Source organism: Passer domesticus, chromosome 1 (assembly GCF_036417665.1).
Source record: "Passer domesticus isolate bPasDom1 chromosome 1, bPasDom1.hap1, whole genome shotgun sequence".
Taxonomy (NCBI): Eukaryota; Metazoa; Chordata; class Aves; order Passeriformes; family Passeridae; genus Passer; species Passer domesticus.
The window spans coordinates 81248831-81262973 of NC_087474.1; positions in this window are offsets into that span (position 1 = coordinate 81248831).

Consider the following 14143-nt stretch of genomic DNA (forward strand, 5'->3'; position numbering starts at 1 on the left):
GTTAAAATAAAAGCAGAGGTCAAAGACCAACAGCTAAATCAAGATTGTGTAAAGACATAATGTACTCGTCAAAAGTTGCATTTTGTAGAATAGGGTATAGACACGCTTCCTACGAGATACTGTCTGCCATTCTATTTTGTCAGATACAAAAGTTTGCAATTGTTTAAGGCATCTTATCAATATTTTGCAAAAGCCTCTGAGCTGCTCCCTAATGATAACTGCTGTTATTACACTGTTTCTGCACATTTGCCAGTCTAATCTACTCAGCATTCTACTTCTCTGTGACTTTACAAATATTTTAAAATAAGAAATATATATACATGCCAAACAATAGAGGCAGATTGAATTTTGGACTCTGGAAATTATGTTTTCTTCCAACTTTATTACATCAGCTGAATCCTGCAATGACCTCTCAGCTGATGTAGACCAGATTAACCCACAGAAGTCTGATCATCCTGAAGGGTGATTGCATGTGGCTGGCAGCAACCCACCATATACTTTTCAGTCAGCTTGGAATATGGAGAGACCAAACATTTCCTGATATAAAGAACAAAATTGATAAGCCAGATGAAGGAGTTACTTTCATCTTTTTCCAGATGAAGAGTTCCCTCTAGCATGACTATTATCAGCTCTGTCTGGGAGAAAATAAAACTATCACTCTCAATGGGAAGTTCAGTAACATAACGGCAAATGAATGCTCACAAATGTTTGTGGAAATTATGGCTGTAAACCACTAAACTTTTTTTCAAAGGATCAGACATATTTAGGCTGTCTGAGAGGGCTGGGTCTCTGGCAGAAAACCCTGTTTTATGGTGAGCTGTTGGACACATTCATGTGTTTAGTGTTTTACTGAGCTACACAGTTATTCTACATGAAGAAAAGAGAGCAACACACTTTTTATGCTCTCAAGTGAGTTTAGAAGGATATTTCCCAGTAACTTATAGCTTTTCCACAGACATTGCAGCTTTTTCTTCCTCTGTGATATACTTTTATGCAGTATTTCACAAATGAGAGCTCCGACAGAAACAAGCTATTTTGAGGCACTTGCTCATGATCTAGTGAGTAGGAATACACTGATCAATAGGTCTTTTGTAGGATGTACAATGTATGCTAAAGTTGTCCTTGAAGGAATTGTAATAAATTCATAATTTTGACGACAACAAAAATCCTCAAATGACATGGCACATACTATTTCATATATTACTGTTGGGTTTTTTTCCTTTTTTTTAATGTATTAATGGAAGATGCACCTTAAACAGTATCGGCTTGATTTTTTTTTTCTTCGTAAAGTATGAGGAACTTTTAATTTAGTTAGTGTTGGATCAGGCATAAATAATCTAATTCTTTTTTTTTTTTCCAAGAAGAAAAATAAAAGCCAATTTAATTTACCTTAGGGGTTAACAGAGATGTAAAATTCAACAACAGAAAAAAAGAACAAACAAAAAACACAACCCAAAAGAAAAAAACCCAAAACATTGCCACTACTGGAAGCCACAAGTGCCCAACCATGCCTCTAAGTGAAGAGATTCACACTCTTGAATTGATCACTGACTTGGGTAGTTCTGCCTTGGCATATTTTCCTGGTCTTTTGTGGAACTAACTTTCTGTAGTTCCAGATTCAGAAATATGCTGTAATGATCCTATTTACAAATTAATCTACCTCCTGTAAAAACAGAAAGGGTCATTAGCAAGAATAGTACCCCTCATTTCTTCCTAAATAAAAAAACCAAAACTCTCACACACTTGAAAGATTTAGTAAAATTCATTCAAAATAAAGATATCAATGTCATGCCAGATTTATAATAAACACATTGAACAGAAAAGACTTTCTATCCTTGTTTTAACAGCTATTTATGCTGCAGCACTTATCTTGCCACTTCAATTCCTGTCTTGCTAACATGTTGCCTAGCTCTAAGCGCACAGATGTATAGCTGTTCCTTAAAGACCTGTGTCACTAGAAACGTTTTCAAATATGGTTTTGGGAGAGGGATTTGACCTTAACGCACTTTGCCAATATCATCCATAGTTCAGAGGCTGCAGTTGAAGACTAGTTAACCTTCCAGTAACACATGCTGTTCTCACTTCTGGCAATATGTTACAACCCCGCTTGGTGAACAGTAAATTTTAGAAGAAAGTCCTATTCAAGAGCTGAATATATTTAGCATGCTACTGGGAACTCTGTCCAAGTGATACATTGAGTCATTGGAACAAGCATTACAGAAGCTGATTTAGTGGTAAATATAAGTTAACAGTGCAAATACTCCCCAGAAAGACAGAGACTTACTTTATACAGTTTTTTCCTAAGATTACTTTGCAACCCCTGTTTGTAGTTCACAGGTCTAAGTGTCTTTGCATAATATATATGTTATGTATGTCAAAAGCTTTAGCTGGGAAAATACTTGCTGAATTGACTGCAGTATCTGCACTGATACCATTCCATGCACTGATAAAGTACCACTCTCATACATGCAGAAAAGCTCTAGGAGAGCAGGTACTTTGTTAAAGTCAACTTCATTTAAAAATATGCATTCCTGACATGTGAACTTTGAAATGTGAAAGATATTAACAGTTGTATTATTACTAATTAATATAGTGGGGGTGTTGATTGATGAGAAGCTCAATATGAGACAGCAACATGAACTTGCTGAAAGGCAACTGTATGTGTCCTGAGCTGCATCCAAAGCAGTGTGGGCAGCAGGGTGAGGGAGGGGATTCTGCCCCTCTGCTCCACTCTGGTGAGACCCCCACCTGGAACCCTGCATCCAGCTCTGGGATTCCCATCATAAAAAAGATTTGTTGGAGAAATTCCTCCTGAGAGGGGCCATGAAGATGATCAGAGGGCTGGAGAACCTCTCCTATGAAGATTGAGAGACTTGGTCTTGTTCAGCAGGGAGAAGGGAAGAGTCCAGGGAGAATTTACAGTAGCCTTCCTATCTAAAGGGTAATGTACAAGAAAGCCGAAGGGGGACTTTTCACAAGGGCATGTAATGATGGGCAAGGGATGATAGTTTAAACTGAAAGAGAATATACTTAGACATTAGGAAGAAATTTACTATATGAGTCTGATGAGGCGCTGGAACAGGTTGGTCAGAGAAGTTGTGGTTGCCTCAGGCCAGTCTGGGTGGGCCTTGGAGCAAGCTGGCCTAGTGGAAGGTGCCTCTGCCCATGGCAGAGGAGTTGAAACAAGATGATCTTTAAGGTCTGATTGAACCCAAACCATTCTATGATTCTGTGATCTAACACAAGTTAGATATCAGGTGTGCTGTTCAATACACCTAACCAAAACAGAAACTTTCAAAAATACCTTTGCATGCCAGTCTGCTTCATGTTGCTATCTAATGTTAATATCTTCTAAAATATTACTGATGGGCTGTAAGTGTGCATTTTCTACATAAATGGGAATTTCACCATTTAGACATTTACAATATTATTACTTCTCCATTCTTTGACATTTGGAAATGTGTGTGTGTGTAATATACAATTTGTCCTTATATAGGAGGAAGATATGATTCAATCTCCATGCCCATTGTCCAATAAAAACAAAATTAAAATACACTTTTAATGACTTGATCTTTTGGAATAAAAAAAAATATTTCTTATCCTCTTTTATAGAAAAATAAGTTGGCTTCCTGTGGGTTTTTTTAAAATGTTTTTTTCCAGCTTTAGTGTTATCAACAAACAAACAAACAAATTCAAATGAATACAGACATTAATTATCAAATTTACATTAATTGCTCTCAGCAAACAAAGATAATTTTGATCACATTTACGCTGAACACTTATGAAGAAACCTAAGAGATTGACAGGAAAGACAGAAAGCCAGAATGCAATCTATGATTTTTATAGCCTGTGTTATTTTGCTGCCACAAAGAAGAGCAGATATATGTCTTCACTTGTGTTTGAGTATGCAAAATTTGTCTGCATAGATTAGGAATTTAGGACTACAGAATTCACATTTTTTTACCCTTTTGTGGTTTTGTGCTTGATGGTGTTGGGGAATTCTAAGCAGAAATTAAAAAATAAAATCATAGTTCATTGAAATTTTACATTACTTCTATCTTATTATTTCTGTTCCTTAAGAATAAGCAAGAAAAGTTTTTAGGAGTTTTTGTTTAATTTTCTATAAAATTAGCTTGGGGTTTTTTTAAGACTTTTTCTCCTGATTATATATCAGACATTGCTTACAAACAGAAAATCAGTTCAAATTGCTGCATTAGTTTCCCTCCATTCTTACTAAGTATTTTGACTATTTAAACTCAGCTTCCTGAAAACCTGCACACATCTGAGTAACTACAAAGTCATGTAAATTTTTTCAGGTAAGATTTGGCTAGTGAAAAAAACACCATGACTAATCAACCACCATCAAAACAGGTTGTCTTTACAGTGGTAGTATAATCTTACATCATTATCTCACAATGTATGTGTTTGGTTTTTGTTTGATGCATGTTCCAAGCATTTTCTGTTAGTTTTCTAAACAATTTTTTAGTATAGACAATATTCCTTTAGCTATTAAATCCAGTTGTAGGGTCAATTTTGAAATTTTACTTGAAGACCTTGCTTATTTTCACCAGCCCAACTTTGTATTTTAATAATCGTTAACGTATATTAAAAAATAGAAATGAAGAGGTTTGTGAAGAAATAAAGTTTACTGCTAAAATAATTTAGAAAATGTTCACCAAAGACTAAAAAAAACCAAACAACTGAAAAATTACCGCTGAGTGAAGTCAAATTTTGGATCAAATTAATAATTTCATAGAATGTGAAAGAACGAGAGTGCTTTGACATTTGATCACTGTTTTCCTAATTAAACTTAAATCTGGAAGAGGAATCCAGATTCCTCTCTTGTGAGCCAAATGTCCAACAAACCAGGCTACTCTGATGTTATTCCTCCCATTTAGTAGTATATCTATTACATTAAGCTGCTTAGAATGCACTTTGATTCAACTAAATTTTCATTCCTTGGTAAAGATTTTTTTCTATCAAGTACCATCCATCTCACTCAAAGTACTTCTTAGCATATTATGGAATTGCATGCATTTGATGACTTCAGCTTTCTTTTCATCTTACCTGGTCCAAGAGCCAAATCATCAAAACTAAAGGCTTATTTTCTTGCATTCCTGAGAATTTTCCTGAATTGATTTGCACCTGCTATTTTTTCCCTGTTGGTTCCATGCTCACATTATCTCTCCAGATCTCACATTTTCTAATGCTGTATAATCACAAAATTCCTCATGTTTCTTTTTGAAATTTTGATTTATGTCTTCTTATCAAGTCTTGTTTTGTTCTGCTTTGCTCTCAAACTCTAACATTTTAGTGTCATAGAAGAATAATGATGGTTGTAATAAATCTATGTTTGAACCCTTGTAAAATGCCAATTGCTTAGTCAACTGATTTTTTTTTTGGTCTTATTGATTTGTCATCAATAACACATGCTAAAACCCATTCCAAATGTTTCACAATAGCTCATCATGCCTCTTAGAACTCAATGCTGCACAAAATCCAGTAACTAATATTCTCATCATATTTTTCTCTTATATGTCAGTATTAAAAATGATCTTTCAAAATTAATAGTTCTCTGAGATTTAAAAAAATATGTTGTCATCAATGTAAATAGAAGTTAAAGAACTTTTAACATATTGTTAATGACTAATATTGCATAGAAGCAAACATTGCAACCAAGCATTTACTTTTCCTTTTTTGAATCAGTCAACAGAGTTTTGTTTGCATCATGGAACTTTGTGTGATTCTGTGATATTCTGATATGTATGGGTATATACAGGAAGATTGATGTTAAGTTTAAGTTACACTTCTTAGCACATCACTATTGCTGGATATCATTGAAAACACTGAGAGGGTAAACAAGTCAAGAATATTTTGGATAGCCAGCCTTTAATTCCCACTCAGGTGAGAACATAGATGCAAATCTTTTAAGCAGGCCAGGAAGGTCACTAGTTTCTTTGGTATTTGTCTTAGTTTCATTGATATTAATAGATCCTAAAGGTGTTGTATATCAGCTCCAAACCTCACTTGATGTTTGGTCCCATTGATTCCAGAGGAGGGCTCAAATCTTTGGGAAGCTAGAAACTTGCACTTTATTGGTAGGATGCTAAAGATAAATGCTCTTTCATTGATTGAGATTAATCATACAGAAGATCTATGGATTTTTCTATCTTTTGTGATTCTACATAACACTTTGAGATGACCTTAAAACTAGGAGAATCCTACTGTAATCATTACTTACCACTAGCACTTAAACCAACACAAAACACTTCACAAGGCTCAAAATGTGTGGATTTCCTTTCAGAGGTGCAATGGGACTAATGAAATACTTTTGTGATTTACATTGTACTTAAACTCTATCCTCACTACCATATGCAAATCCACTTTAGAACACATATTCCAGTTGAATATTTAAGGGATTTTGAAAATTTATCCCTGTGGGGATGAAAGTTACATCAGAACTAGACCTGGGTAAAAATATTTAATAAATGCAGGCAAGTCCACCATGTATAGTTCTTTCAAACAAATACTGATCTTATAAATTTGTGTACATGCAATGTTTCATGTTGATAAGGCAATCAAATAAAAATTAATCTCAAAACTGAATTGGCTCAATTCAATATACTAGAAAAATCTTGTTTTCTTTTTTAGCATGTCACTGTATTGTCACTGTATCTTTTAATTAAAATGTGACAACGAAACTATTTCATATTTCAGCAAACCATTTCAACTTTAAAAGACAAATGGTATAAATGTTTAGTGCATTTTGTTTTCATATACTCTAAAATGATTTTTAAATAATTCCTTTCCTGAGATATGCTAACTGCTAACAAATCAGAAAGCCAATGTCTTGCCCAGTTCTCAGTTTAAAGGTATGACTTGTCCCAAGTCTGAATGAAGGCAGTAAACAGACAATGACCTCTGGCAGGCAGCAACTACAGTCTGTAAAACGGTTTCAATGTTAGATAAAATAAAATAAAATAATATAGTTATTTATCACTTTTTTGTTTTAATTTTTTTTGCATATTTAATTTCTGACAAACCAAAAGAAGCACTCTAAAATATTTTCTTGTTGGAATCAGAAGCTGGAGACCAAAAGACTGGCATAGGGCTAAAATGAGTAAAATTAATAATGGAAAATGACAATCTATTTCCTTAAATCCAGTGAAAATTATAATGCTATTAATGGGCAAAAGATAATTTTAGACTACAGCATGAATATTTAAGTAAAAATGACTGGGCATTCCTGTCCACAGTTTTACAGCTGCTGATTTATTTTCATACATGATTTTGTCATTTTATGACACCCACTTATAGAATCTGATTTGTCTACCACAGCCCAGAATATACACAGAAATATTTTTTGGCAGAGTTTCATACATTAAAACCAAAGAAAAATATTGTGACCATAAAGTTTTGGGTAGGGCAGAGAATTCTTCCCTGGCTGATTCTACGTGATGATAATTTACATATAAAAGCAAAGAGATTGTTATTATCTAAATTACCATTTTGTATATATTCAATTGCTTCCACAGCCTTGAAAAGTAGAAGGATGTACTCAGTTTTAGCATCTTTTAAACATTAAATTCATCAGCTGTGATAAGAGCATGACTGGAGATTTGCCACAGACCACTGAAGCATTTAACAGGTGTTCCACTAACCTTTCTGCTCCATCTGAACCTGAACAGCCTTCTCACTGTGTAATCAATGAAATGAGCCTGCCCATTCCTAATGACTGCTGCAGGGATACAAAGTTCTCAGTCCTGAAATACTACAAATGATGTCAAGTTTTACCAGATATCTTTGAAGACATTTGTCGTATGCTATTATCTGAGGTTTCTAGTTTCTACCTGGGAAATTCTCTACTGAAAAAAAAGTGCAGAGAATGAAAGCTAAGTAAATAAATTATCATTAAAATCACGCGCTAAATAGATCAGTGATGAACTTCAAATTTTAATTTTTATTATTTTAAAAAAGAGAATCTAAAAGGATTGTAGAAAAAGTTTTGAAACTTTTAGATAGATTTAGATTAATTTTGTCATCTCATTGATAGTAAGCTCAAAATATTTATAAATAAAAAGTAATTACATTTTTAATCTATACATAAGAAAGCAATTTTTATTCAGTTATGCTATCTTCTCTTCATTTATATAAGACTTTTCCATGCACTTAGTTATTCAGGCCTCCTTGAGGTAGATGGTATAACTTTGCAGGGTTTAAAGGAAAGAGAACTTGGTCCTTTTATGATGTAAAACAAGAATGAAGTAGAAGAATGAAGAATATGCTTTCATATAATTTGATAAAGTACTAGTGATGAAAGAGTAAACACCACTTTTAAAGCGGTTAAAGATAATTGCATCTACAACAGGCTTCACAATCAATGGGATCATGCAGAGCAAGTCCAGAGGAGGTCCATGAAGATTAGCAGATGGCAGGAGCACCTCTCCTGTGTGGACAGGCTGAGAAAGCTGGTGTTGTTCAACCAGGAGAGAAGGGAAGAGTCCAGAGAGATCTTATAGCAGCCTCCCTATACCTGAAAGAAAGCCAACAAGAAAGACAGAGAGGGACTTTTTACGAAGGTATGTTGTGGCAGGACAAGAGATGAAAGCTTTAAACTGAGAGTAGGTTTAGTTCAGATATTAGGAAGAAATTTTTTACTGCGAGGGTGGGTGAGACACAGGAACAGACTGCCCAGACAGGTTGTTCCTGGTTCATCCCTGGAAGTGTTCAAGGTCATTTTGGATACGGCTTTGGGCAACCTGGTCATGGAAGGTGTCCCTGCCTGTGCCAGGGAGATTGGAATGAGATGATCTTTAAAGTCCTTTTAAACCCAAACCATTCTATGACTTAATACTGAGATTGACACTTTGTACTGATTAATCCATACCAGACTGGGTGATAGATGTCATATTGAAAGATATGCAGTAACAGCAGTAGAACACATTTTATATAAACTTTACTCCTTAGATAGCAAAGAGTACAGAATAACTGAGCTATATCTTTCCAGCAGTTTTAAATTTATTTTCTATTTCAAAAAGTCCAGGATTCCTAAAATTTGTCATGTTTATCTTTACATATTTAAAAATTGTTCTATTGACATTTTACAATAGAAACAAAGTTACAAGGTGTAGTAAAACTCACAAATATTAAAGCATCAATACAAACAAAAAACATAAAGAAAAACAATAATGAATACCTGATGTTAAACCATTACATAACTTTTGTAAATTTTTCAAGAGTGCCTAAATTAATTTTCAAGTTTAAAACAAAGTCAGAAACCTTGTTTCTCAATGATTAATTACTTTTACACTTGGACATCAATGATGAATTATTGAACATGATCTAGAAATTAATCACAATATCTTAGCATTCAAGAGAATTAGCAGATCACTTAGCCCAGTTGTTTTCACACAGCTTGATGTCAGAATTACTGAGGTGAATTGCTTCTGCATGTGTTTTTTAGGTTTTTAAAGCATTAGACTATTTTTCTCTGTCTCCACCATATCTTTGTTTCTGACCATTATTACCTTACACAGTGGTCCCACAGGACCTGTGACCTAGTTCACGGCTTGAAAGAACCCAAACAAACACAGGCAACTCCTCAAAATTGGGATGGTTCTTACCTAGAGCATCACACAAAACATCTGCACCACTAGACTTATGCACGCACAGAGAACAGAGATTTATAAGTACTGAGACCTAACTCATCATCCATGAGCATAAGTTGTGCTCAGGGCCTTCAAGAGAAGGTCACTTGTGACATTTATTTGTGGTTCCCAGCTCTGCCCCACTTCTGTTTGTAGAAGCAGCAGCCACAGGTCAGCTCTGTGACCCAAAACAAAGATAAATTAATGTCTCTGAGAGTCTGGCATACATGAGTCAAAATTTCCAAAAGGAAAATGTTTTATGCAGTTCTTCATTCTTACTTTGAGTATTTACCGTACTTTTAAAAAACAGGGGAAAAAAAATGAAGTGTCATGTTATGAATGTTTTTTTTTTTTTTGTTTCCTGGTACTCACTGTACAAGTCAGTAAGTTAATAAATGCCATCCTGATGTGTTCTGATATACCACTGTGGTACTTTTAGTGATGTAACTTAGCTTGGCTATCTTTGCAAACTCCCATCTAGATATTTGCTAAGTACTGTTCACTCTTGTGCCTTTTAGCTGAAATTCAAAACATAAGAAAGAATTTTATCATATTTTGAAAATAAATTATTAGGTATGGGGAAGAAAAGGACAAAACAACGAGTTGCTAGCAAGTCTAAAAGGTGAGACAGTGGCCATGTGTTTATGCAAATATGACCAAGTTTGAGAAGGCAGATTTTATTATACAGATTAATTATTACATGGATAGTTTGGAAGGGGAGGGAATAGACTTTATACTTTCCAAATGAGAGCAGCTCTAGCAGAGGTTGTGGCATTGCATGAACTGAGCTCTGTGCAAACTGAAGCATCTCAGTGCAGACCTAACAGCAAGTCCAGCATGAATTCATCCTGTCCACTATCCACTGCTCCAATAAATTAAACTTGTGTTTTAATACAGTGTGCATTTTCTATTTCCTCAGTATAGCTGAAAGATTTTTTTTTTCTGTGCATTTTCTCTATGTGCCACTTTGTTGAACACTTATGGGTTCACAAATCATTATTGCCTTTTCTTTTTCATTCTTTTTACAATTTATCTTTAATTCCTGGTTTAAATTTTGCTTTTGATTTCCTAAAAGAACTGTTTGTTCAAAAACTCTTGGAGGAAAATAATCGCAGTCTAGCCCAGTCCTCTACGACAGAAATGAGTTCCCTACAATATAACTTCAAAACTTTTTGCATTTTTCTAGTATACAGTGACTAGGTAAATAAATTTTGGGCAATATCCTGATAATAAACAACTTCAGTTCTTCTTTTTTGTTTTTTCCTTTTATATTCTTTTATATCTTCTTTATGATATGAGAGCCTATATACACATGAATACACAAACATCTACTGCAAAAATACGCACAACATAAGATGCATTAAAATTGCAGTTGTCAATAGGTGTTTAAATTCTCCCATACTTAAATTCAGATTCTTTCATCGACCTGAAACAAGGAAGAAGATTTTTCTTTTGATGGTGTTAAATATAACAGAAATGTAAAGATAATTAAATGGTGCTCTGTAGCACTACGGAGCAGAATACAGTGAAATATTTTTCTTCTCTTTCTGAAACATCAGAAATAACACTCATGAGAGCTATAAGAAGAGTTCAGTAAATTAAATGTTTGTGTAGGATAACAGGAATCCTAAGAGGGCAAAAATATTTAGCCTTAGCTTTGACTGGAAGAGTGTTATTTTACATTGCTTTGTTGTTGCTGGCGTTTTTGTTTGTGGTTCTGTTTTTTTGCTTTAACACGTTTAGAGAAGCTGGAGTAATATTCTCAAAATGAAAAATTTGTTTCTAAAGCAACCAGAACTTATTCACTTTTTGCTCCTAATCAATGCTCAAAGGTTAAAGGACTTTCTAACACAATGGAAGAAAATTAAAAACAAGCACAAATCTATCGGTCCTGATGAATGTTGCATTTATAGGTGCTAATGAATTTATTCTTTTTTTTCCCTGTATAAAATGCATCTTTTCAGAGCTTGGTTACGATTCCCTAATTAAGAATTCACAAATGTGCCATGTAAACCTGCATAATTTATTCCCATCATATTGAAGGTCTGGGAATTTTGCCAGTGAATGAAACATTGTATTCCGTAGGAACAACGAAATGAATACTTCTGTGTCTGATATGAGAGATTCATTCCTTAAACTGACGTAGTCATAAATCTAAATTAGAGCAACTGTGCAGTCAGGTTAATATCTAATCAGTCTTTCAGCTTGGGACTTCAGAGGCTTGAAATGCTGATTACTTAATAAGGCAAAGAATAGCCAAACTTTTAAAGGCAGATATGAATGAGCTTTGTTGTCAACCTACTTTCCTATTTGGAAAACAGAAGCTGGTGTTGCCACTAATCTCTGCTTTTTTATGTGTTCCAGAAGGCAAGTTTGGGACTTTGATGACTTAAGGGGGTTTTTGTCACGTTAGAGTTGCCAACAGCTGCCTTAGTGCAGAGCCAGAGAATGAGGCAGACGTGTGACCAGATGGAAGAGTAATCTCAAGGGGATTGACCTTACAAGAAAAATTAAAGAAAAATAAAAAGAAAAAAATTGTTTCAATATCTCTGGCTTCTGGCAGCATGACCAGAGCATCACAAGTCTCTGTCCTTCCAAAAAACGCCATCAAGTTTCCACACACACTTCAATAGCAATAAGCCTATGTCACAGGCTGTATTCATTTCTACCTGGAGAATGACAGTATGTCACTCTTCTTTATTTAATGGTGACAGAAAAAGCAGTCAGAGTATAATCTGGAGTTCTGGCTTCTCACACCTCTCCCTTCTTCTCTTTCACATATGCTGTAACAAATTGGCTTTCTGTGCTATGCCCCAAGTGCCTAATGTAAAATAGAATCAAACTGGTGAAACTGACTAGGAAACACTGATTTCATGCTCAGAGGCTCATTTTTTACAATTATCTTAGTATTTGTGACCTCCTTTAAACTGTAGAGGTTCTTGTATGAACTCAAAAAGCCAAGTAGGTAACAGTATAGGAATCTGGCTTTAATCTGGCAGGGAATGCAAACATATCAGAGATACATTAAAATTTGTCCTGCCTACTATATTTCAAACAAACACTTGCTTCCACTGCTGATTTTTCCACTAGGTAATAATTTGCCTTTAAAGTTTTCACTATCATCCCTCTCCAATATGTCCATGGATATAAAAGTAACAACATGGTTTTGTTGGATAAATTAGTGCACATATCATGACATTGAAATATGTAATGAAATCCACAGAGAAAGATGCATCTGATTTATAGCTCTGAGGTTAACAACTTTTTTTCCTTCCTTTTTTATTTTTTCTGAGAGAGAATATAGTTGATGTTCTGAGATATTTAAAAAGCATTTTAAAGAAAAGACATTAAAAAATGAGGAGAAGGAATGGCCTTTCCACCCGCCTCAGAATCTGAAAGTTCAAGGTAGACTTTTCAGCCATTTCATCTGGTTAACATATTCTGTGGCATTCACATTTTCTGAAAAATCCCTTTGCCCAGGGTTTTCTCCTGGGAAGCTGAGAAGCCTCAGAGAAAAAGGAAAACAATTATTATCTCATTTGCATCTCCTGTATCTTGCTCCTTTGGAATGTGGTTGGAGATTGTTTACCAGCAGGTGATTGTTTCACGGTTTTCTGGTGTGAGTTGTTTTGACTCAAATGCCCATCAGTACCAAGCTGTGTCAGGACTCTGGCAAGAGTCACGAGTTTTCATTATTATCTTTTTAGCATTCTGTAACTCTCCTTTCTGTATGCTTTAGTATAGTATTCTTTAATAATATGGTATCATAAAATAATAAATTAGCCTTCCGAGAACATAGAGTCAGGTTCATCATTCCTTCCTTCATTGGGGCATCCAGCAAATACAATAATATTCTAACTCTGAATTAATTCTAAAAAATACTTCCTCTTGCAAATACTATTTAGGAGTTTTGAAATTCATAGAAAATACATGAATATCCCAGGAAGTGTTCAAGAAACAACTGGACATGGTACTTAGTACTGTGGTTTATTTGGCACGATGGTATTTGGTCAAAGGTTGGACTCAATGATCTTGGAGGTCTTGTCCAGCCTTAATGATTCTGTGATTCTATATGCTAATCCTTGGGATAAAATTCTAAGAGTCAGCCAAAGTAAATTATCTATCTCTGCTCTGAAAATTCAAAGTGTATGTTAATGTACCCATGATTTGCCTGTTTTAGGAGTCAACTCCCTCAGAAGAATCTGAGAAAAACAGTGCAGCAACACCTCTTAGTTATGACCACTCAGTGAAAAACTGTCACAAAATAAAGCATAACTTTCCCAAGAACCTCAGGTTCTCTGTGCTAACTCAGCAGTATACATCTGAAACCAGTTGGGACTACACAAGGAAGTTAATCACTTTGAATCTCTTCTAGTTTTACAACAGAGTAAAACTTGTTGCTCTTTAAAGTAAATTCTTAATAAAAGTGAATGGAAAGTTTGCTCATATTCATCAACAGAATGGTAATTGCAGCAAGGGCTGCACAAAGAGTGCTT